Source organism: Giraffa tippelskirchi, chromosome 7, assembly GCF_054371585.1.
Source record: "Giraffa tippelskirchi isolate mGirTip1 chromosome 7, T2T-mGirTip1v1.2.pri, whole genome shotgun sequence".
Taxonomy (NCBI): Eukaryota; Metazoa; Chordata; class Mammalia; order Artiodactyla; family Giraffidae; genus Giraffa; species Giraffa tippelskirchi.
Genome location: NC_137281.1, coordinates 15,093,274 through 15,102,077, shown reverse-complemented (window position 1 = coordinate 15,102,077; position 8,804 = coordinate 15,093,274). Strand labels below are relative to the sequence as shown.

The 8,804-nt window shown below is 37.3% G+C and overlaps 1 protein-coding gene; it reads left to right on the top strand.

The window, feature by feature from the left end:
• Positions 1 to 8,804, top strand: part of LOC145515674 (uncharacterized) — a 189,202-nt gene that overhangs the window by 61,923 nt on the left and 118,475 nt on the right.

The window sequence follows — 8,804 nt, the reverse complement described above, 5'->3', positions numbered from 1 at the left end:
GTGGGTCTCGGCCGGTCAGGAGAAAGTGGGACAGGCAGACAGGGCAGGTGCAGGGAATCAGCCTGAGCGTCAGATTGACACGAGACCGTGTGTGTCCCTTTGTTGCAGGTGAATATGTGTGAGACATCGCGAGATATTTTCGGGTGGACTGGGAGTCCCTCAGTGACCGGGTGTAGGATTGTGTTTCTGCCCGTGTGATTCTATGTGCTGCTGGGTGTCAGGTGATTCGTACTAGAAGCTGCATGGTAATAGCATTTTATAACTGTGTGGGATTGTCTGAGAGATTAAGGGACCTCTGCCTTTGTAGTTTGTTTTGTGTCCATAATTGAGAGTGGTTTTCTGACTGGTGATGATTTGTCTTATATAAATATACTTTTATCATGCCTATATCTGAACGTCTGTAGGAGTGTGACTAGCAAAAGAACATATATGTGATTGTGAAAAAACGATGGATGGTCAAATTATTTCTTCCTTAAACACCAATTTGATAATCTGGAAAAGGCCATCAGTTCATTTGGCAAAAAATTTAGGCCTGATTTTTCTGCTGGATCAAATACGTGTAATTACGGGGAAGAATGCAAAATCAAACTTAGTCGGCTTTTTTTTTTGTTTAAGAAGCATATTTTCAAAGGCAACCTTAGGGTAACCGCTTTTTCCTCTGCCACAGCCTTTCAAAGTAGGCATTCATTCTTTTCTACTATTAAGGGGACTTTGTTGGGTAAGGTTGAGAAGCCATCCAGTTAATAAAACAATAAAATAACTTTATACACAAGAAGAGTAAATTTCAGTAGAGTCCAGCATTAGTCAGATTTCCTGAATTCTACGTCAAACCCTGTTCCCCTTTTCCATGACCATACTTTGACTCAAAGAGAGAAAAGAACTTAATGTAGGTCTGTTGATAAGCCTGGGCTTGTCTTCACTTGATTCATGACCTCCTGTTCTTAAAAAAAATCATAAACTTGTGAACTTCCAGCCCAAAAGAGATGGAGCTGTCATTTCACCACTCCTTGGGGGATGGAAGAGCAAGAACTAATAAAGCTTATCTGATTTTTAGGACCATTTACCAAATACTTTTATTTCTTCCCAATTTTGTGGGGTAGCAAGTTTGGTGACCAAGATTGTTGAGTGAATGAACCTGTGTGCTTGATGCAATATAGCTATGTGAAATAGAGATGGTCAAATCGCTCTGACTTAAAGTGGGTCAGAGTGGACCAAAATTTTGTCAAGAGTATACATGGGAAATGTAGTTGTTTTTTTTTTAAGACGTGACACATTCTGGTTTCAAATTGGACAGGCATGCATCGGTCTCAAGTCACATCTTGATTATCTGTTGTCTCTTTTGGCTTTTGAGTAGTTGTGATGTTGCTTGCAAGAGAAAAGAGGTTATTGTTTAAAAAACAGAAATTACTAACCTGAGATGAATAGATTCCATGTAGATGGGTTTCTTATTGTATATTAAACTTAGGACATTTTGTATGTGTATAAATGTGATTTTTATTTTCCAGAGAAAGTAGAGGCACCTTTATCAGATTCACAGAGGTACTTTGACCCCCCCAAAACTAAAGACCTTTAGAAATAAAGGTCACAGGAGCTGAGGAGGCTCTTTTTTTAGCATACCATATGATATATTTAATATAAAAAATAGTATATATTTTTGGAAGGATATGCCCCTCTGTCAATGGTAACCTTTGAGGCAAGAAGCGAGGACTTATGGTTAAGGGGGAGAGTGTCAAAGAGGACTTTAGGTATTACTGATAATCTCTCTTTTTTCCTTACAAGGAAAACATATTACTCATGTATGTAATTTTAATCTTAAAATTCAAAAGAAAATGGAGATGTTGAAGATTTTGGAGCAAGAAATGAGTCAAGGAACCTAAATTTTATGGAAGAAAATAAAATCTAGAAAAACCATGGAGAAAACTGCAGAAGGGAAAGAATACACAGGAATAATTTTTCATAAGCCCCAAGTGCCCTGTTTATTAGCTGGCAGTTTCAGACTTACATTATGGCCCACACCCTCAAGGATTAGTTATCACTTGAGCCCAGCAACTAGAGCCCTGTGTTAGTGGTTGCCCATGAACATTACTGGTAAGTATATTCTTTTTCCTGGTATCGGGTCATTTTCTTTAAGACTCTTTATCAATGCTGGCAATAGATTAGGTTTATACTAGTACATATGAGTCAGGCATTTATTCAGTGATCTCAGGTTCTCAAGTATTTTTATAATTATTTTTCACTTTTTATTTTTAAAAATTAAAGCTAGAGGAAAAGCAAAAGAATATTATAATAATGTACACTCTATGTCCTTTACCTAGATTCACCAGTTTTTAACATTTTGCACCATTCTCTTAATCTGTCTATGCTTATGTACATATTTTTTGTTTGTTTTTTGCTCTATTTATAAGTGTAACATTATGAGTATTCAACACCATGAATATACGTAAGAAATTTAACATTGATTCATAATATCATCTAATATATAATCTGCTTTTGCACTGTCCCAGTTGTTCCCCGATACCCTATATGTGTGTTTAAAAAACGGATACATACTCCAAATTAAAGTCACACATTGCAGTGGACTGGTTTTTATATCTCACAGTTCTGGAGGCTGGGAAGTCCAAGATCAAAATGTAGGCAGATTTTGTTGCTTCTGAGAGCCCTTCCTGGTTTACATATGGCCACCATCTTTCTGTTTTCTCACTTGGTAAAAAAAGGGCCTATCTTTTTAATGTAGAGCAGTATTCCCTTCACTTGTTTTGTGTTTCACAATGACATTTTAAAGAATTGAAGAGGCTAGAACGTTGTGCCTAACATTCTGGATTTCCTTGTTTTGTCATGATTCAGTTGAGTTGCTCAGTCGTGTCCTACTCTATGTGACCCCATGAGTCGCAGCACGCCAGGCCTCCCTGTCCATCACCCACTCCCGGAGTTTACCCAAACCCATGTCCATCGAGTCGGTGATGCCATCCAACCATCTCATCCTCTGTCATCCCCTTCTCCTCCTGCCCCCAATCCTACCCAGCATCAGGGTCTTTTCCAATGAGTCAACTCTTCGCATGAGGTGGCCAAAGTATTGGAGTTTCAGCTTCAACATCAGTCCTTCCAATGAACATTCAGGACTGACTTCCTTCAGGATGGACTGGTTGGATCTCCTTGCAATCCAAGGGACTCTCAAGATCTTCTCCAGCACCACAGTTCAAAAGCATCAATTCTTCGGCATTCAGCTTTCTTTATAGTCCAACTCTCACATCTATACATGACTACCGGAAAAACCATAGCCTTGACTAAATGGACCTTTGTTGGCAAAGTAATGTCTCTGCTTTTTAACATGCTGTCTAGGTTGGTCATAGCTTTTCTTCCAAGGAGCAAGCATCTTTTAATTTCATGGCTGCAGTCACCATCTGCAATGATTTTGGAGCCCAAAACAATAAAGTCTGTCACAGTTTCCACTGTTTCCCCATCTATTTGCCATGAAGGGATGGGACCAGATGCCGTGATCTTAGTTGTCTGAATGTTGAGTTTTAAGCCAACTTTTTCACTCCCCTCTTTCACTTTCATCAAGAGGCTCTTTAGTTCTTCTTTGCTTTCTGCCATAAGAGTGGTGTCATCTGCATATCTGAGGTTATTGATATTTCTCCTGGCAATCTTGATTCTAGCTTGTGCTTCATCTACCCAGCATTTCTTATGATGTACTCTGCATATAAGTTAAATAAGCAGGGTGACAATATACAGCCTTGACCTACTCCTTTCCCAATTTGGAACCAGTCTGTTTTTCCATGTCCAGTTCTAACTGTTGTTTCCTGACCTGCATACAGATTTCTCAAGAGGCAGGTCAGGTGGTCTGGTATTCCCATCTCTTTCAGAATTTTCCACAGTTTGTTGTGATCCATACAGTCAAAGGCTTTGGCATAGTCAATAAAGCAGAAATAGATGTTTTTCTGGAACTCTCTTTTTTGATGATACAACAGATGTTGGCAATTTGATCTCTGGTTCCTCTGCCTTTTCTAAATCCAGCTTGAACATCTGGAAGTTCTCAGTTCACGTACTATTGAAGCCTGGCTTGGAGAATTTTGAAAATTACTTTACTAGCATGTGAGATGAGTGCAATTGTGCAGTAGACTCCAAGGCAAATTTGGCCTTGGAGTACAGAATGAAGTAGGGCAAAGGCTAATAGCGTTTTGCCAAGAGAATGTACTGGTCATAGCAAACACTCTCTTCCAACAACACAAGAGAAGACTTTACACATGGACATCACCAGATGGTCAATACTGAATCAGATTGATTATATTCTTTGCAGCCAAAGATGGAGAAGTTCTATACAGTCAGGAAAAACAAGACCGGGAGCTGACTGTGGCACAGACCGTGAACTCCTTATTGCCAAATTCAGACTTAAATTGAAGAAGTAGAGAAAACGAGTAGACCATTAAGGTATGACCTAAATCAAATCCCTTATGATTATACAGTGGAAGTGACAAATAGATTCAAGGGATTAGATCTGATAGAGTGCCCGAAGAACTAAGGACGGAGGTTTGTGACATTGGACAGGAAGCAGGGATCAAGACCATTCCCAAGAAAAAGAAATGCAAAAAACAAAATGGTTGTCTGAGGAAGCCTTACAGATAGCTGAGAAAAGAAGAGAAGCTAAAGGCAAAGGAGAAAAGGAAAGATATACCCATTTGAATGCAGAGTTACAAAGAAGAGTGAGAAGAGATAAGTAAGCCTTCCTCGGTGATCAGTGCAAAGAAATAGAGGAAAACAATAGAATGGGAAAGACTAGAGATCTCTTCAAGAAAATTAGAGATACCAAGGGAATATTTCATGCAAAGATGAGCACAATAAAGGACAACTACTGAGCCCATGTGCAGCAGTTAATGAAGCCTGTGCACCCTAGAGCCTGTGCTCCACAAGAGAAGGCACTCCATGAGAAGCCTGTGCACTGCAGCTAGAGAGCAGCCCCTGCTCACCACAACTAGAGAAAAGCCTACACAGCAATGAAGACCCAGCACAGCCAAAAATAAATAAATAAAAATTATATGTATAAAAATCAATGAGTGTAACTGTGTTCCAATAAAACTTTATTTACAGAAACAGGCAGTGGCAGGATTTAGCTGGGGGGTGGTGGTGGCTATAGTTTGCCAGCCTTTGTTCTAGGATGTATATTATGAATGTTGTATCACTGAACATAGGGTATTTGGAACATGCAAATATTATCACCTTTACTAGACAATGTGCAGTATTTTCCAAAGGAGATTTTTCAACTCTTATTCGTTACTAACATTTGAAATTGTCAGAATTTTAAATTTAGGTCAATCTGGTAGATGGATATGAGACGAAATCTCATTTTGGTTTTACTTTGCATTTCTCTAATTAAGGCTTTATCTGGAAATATTTATTGGCCATTTGCCTAATATGAAATGTATATTAAAGTTATGTGCTCATTTTTTTCTTAAATTGTCTTATAGAATTTTATTAAAAATATTCTGGATGTTTATCTTGTGTTAGTCATATGTGTTGAAAGCTTGTCTTTTCATTCTCTAGGGAATCTTTTAATAAGTAGAAGTTCTCTAATGTTAGATTTATTTCAAAAAAATTTTAAGACTTGTTCTTTTTTTGTGTTTTAAGAAATCAATATCTTACACCAAGTTCTTAAATTTAGTCTCCTACATTATCTCCTTAAAGGTTTATAGTTTTGCCTTCCACATTTTTGGTTGTTATAAAATCTTTTGGAATCAATCTTTCTGAAAAATAAAAGACTATAATTTATGTGTGTGTGTGTACACCAGTTGTTCCAGAACATGAAAAGGCCATCATTTCCCTTCTTATTGGCAGTCATAAATTAGATTAACATATATGTATCGAACTGATGGGAGAGGGTCTTTATTCAATCTGTCAATTAATTTATTATTTCCTGTAATACGTACATGATCTTGATGGTTGTTGTTCAGTCGCTCAGTCGTGTCCAACTCTTGGCGACCCCATGGAGTGCAGTACGCCAGGCTGCCCTGTCCTTCAGCATCTCCTGGAGTTCACTCAAACTCATGTCCATTGAGTCAGTGATGCCATCCAGCCATCTCATCCTCTGTCATCCCCTTCTCCTCCTGCCTTCAATCTTTCCCAGCATCAGGGTCTTTTCTAATGAGTCAGCTCTTCACATCAGGTGGCCAAAGTATTGGAGCTTCAGCTTCAGCATCAGTCCTTCTAATGAATATTCAGGATTGATTTCTTGATTAACATAGTTTTTGGTATATGATAACACAAAGACCTATTTGGGACCTTGTTAATCTTCTCCAATATATAGGTTTATTTTTTATTCTTATCTTTATTATTCCCTTGTTTGTATTTTCTTTTGGTTTATTGCCATTTTTCCCCCACATTTAAAGTTGGATAATTAGGTAATTTTATGCTTTTTTAAAAAAGTTTTAAGTATAGTTGATTTAAAATGTTGTGTTGATTTCTGCTGTACAATAGTGCTTCAGTTATATGTATCTTCTTTCTTTCTTGTTAGTTGCTCAATCGTGCCCAACTCTGTGTGACCCCATGGACTATAGCCCACTAGGATCCTTTATCCATGGGATTTCCCAGACAAGAATACTGGAGTGAGTTGCCATTCCCTTCTCCAGGGAATACTCCTGACCACGGGACTGAACCTAGGTCTCCTGCATCGCAGGCAGATTCTTTACCATCTGAACCACCAGGGAAGCCATAATTATATGTCTACATATATTCTTTCTCATATTCTTTTCCATTCCGGCTTATTACTGGATGTTATTTTTTTGGCTGCACCATGCAGCTTGCCAGATCTTAGTTCCACGACCAGGAATCAAACCTGTGCCCCTGCAGCAGAAGCATGGAATCCTAACCACTGGAGTGCCGGGTAATTCCCTATTACAGGATATTGAATATAGTCCCTTTGCTATACAGAAGGACCATTTTGTTTATCCACTTTATATATAATAGTTTGCATCTGCTAATCCCAAACTCCCACTCCATCCCTCCTCTACCCCCCGCCCCTTGGTAACCACAAATCTGTTCTGAGTCTGTTTGGTTTGTATATCATTTGTATCATATTTTATATTCCACGTATAAGAGATAACACACAGTATTTGTTTTTCTGACTTACTTATTATGATAATTTTTGGGTCCATCAATGTTGCTGCAGATGGCATTGTCATCTCTTTTTATGGCTGAGTTGTATTCCATTGTATACATGTACCACATCTTCTTTATGTATTCATCTGTCAGTGAACATTTAGGTTTTCCATGTCTTGATTATTGTAAACATTTCCGCTTTGAACATTGGGGTGCATGTATCTTTTTGAATTAGAGCTTTCTTGAGATATATGCCCAGGAATGGGATTGCTGGATCATATGGTAGCTCTATTTTTAGTTCTTTTTAACAAACCACCACACTGTTCTCTCTAGTGGCTGCACCAATTTACATCCCACCAACAGTATAGGAGGATCCCCTTTTTCCACAATTTCTCCATCTAGTGACAGATGTTAACTAGACTTATTTGGTGATCATTTTGAAATATATGCAAGTATTGAACAAACATGTTATACACCTGAAACTAAAATAGCACTTATGTCAATTATATCTAAAAAGAAAATAAAGAGTTCCTATCTCAAGGAAAAAACCCTCAAGTTTCATGATGAAAAAAACTTTGAAATCATTTAACAAAATCTATCAAAAAAAAAGAAAAAATTTCTCAGATTATTTTTTGTATACCAGAATTGTTTTTAATTGTGTGCATTTGTCTTAAGCCAAGTATTAAGCATTCAATCAAATGTGGTTTCAGTGAACTTCTCCAAGAAACAGTATTATTTGAAATATTAATTTAAATTTTTTTTGTACTGGAAATAACATGTAAAATGTATTTCTTTATTTGGGTCACCCTCAAAGAAGCTTGAAAAACATATCATATTCCAAAACCACACATTAAGATAATGAAAATGACTTGAGGCTGTGTCAAGTCATTTTTCCACCATAAACATTTCTTGGAAAGATAATTCCTAAACTCCAGAATTAATCTAAAAAAGATACATCTTAGACATTCTGGAAAGTGATATCCTTTGTATTCTTTTAATTGTATGTTAGATGTTATTTATATTTTACTTAGAGTATTTATTATCATTTACAGCAAAAATCTATTATTATCTGCTCCTGTTTCATTTTCAAACTAGGGCTATGCTACCAGCCTCACAGAATGAACTTCAAAAATTTTATTAGGGGAGTGGTGTTGAAAATTTTCAAGTGTAGAACTAATTGTACTAAATTTCTCAAAACACACAAACTACTAAGGATGTGGTCTACTGGCTAGGATTTGGTGCTTTCACTGCCATGGCCTAGATTCAATTGCTGGTTAGGAAACAGATCCTGCAAGCCATGTGGCAGGGAAAAAACAAAACAAAAACACCCAAAACAAAGACAAACCCCACAAACTACTAAATCTCAATGAAAATGAAAAAATGAAAGTTATCCCAAATAACCATTAAAGAAATTGAATCTATATCGTGAAGCTCCCCCAAAAGAAATCCTTGGGCCCGGGTGTCTTCACTGGAAGTTTTTCAAAAACATTTGAAGAATGAACACAAATTTTACACAACTTCTTCCAGAAAATATAAGGAACACTTCCCAACTCGTTTTATGAGGCCATTATTACACTGATTCCCAAATGAGACAAAGACTAGGGGGAAAAGCGCATATAATTTTTGACACAAAAATCATCAAGAAAATGTTAGCAAATCAAATACAGCAAGGAAGTTATACAACATGACTGAGTGGGATTTATTATAGGTGTATA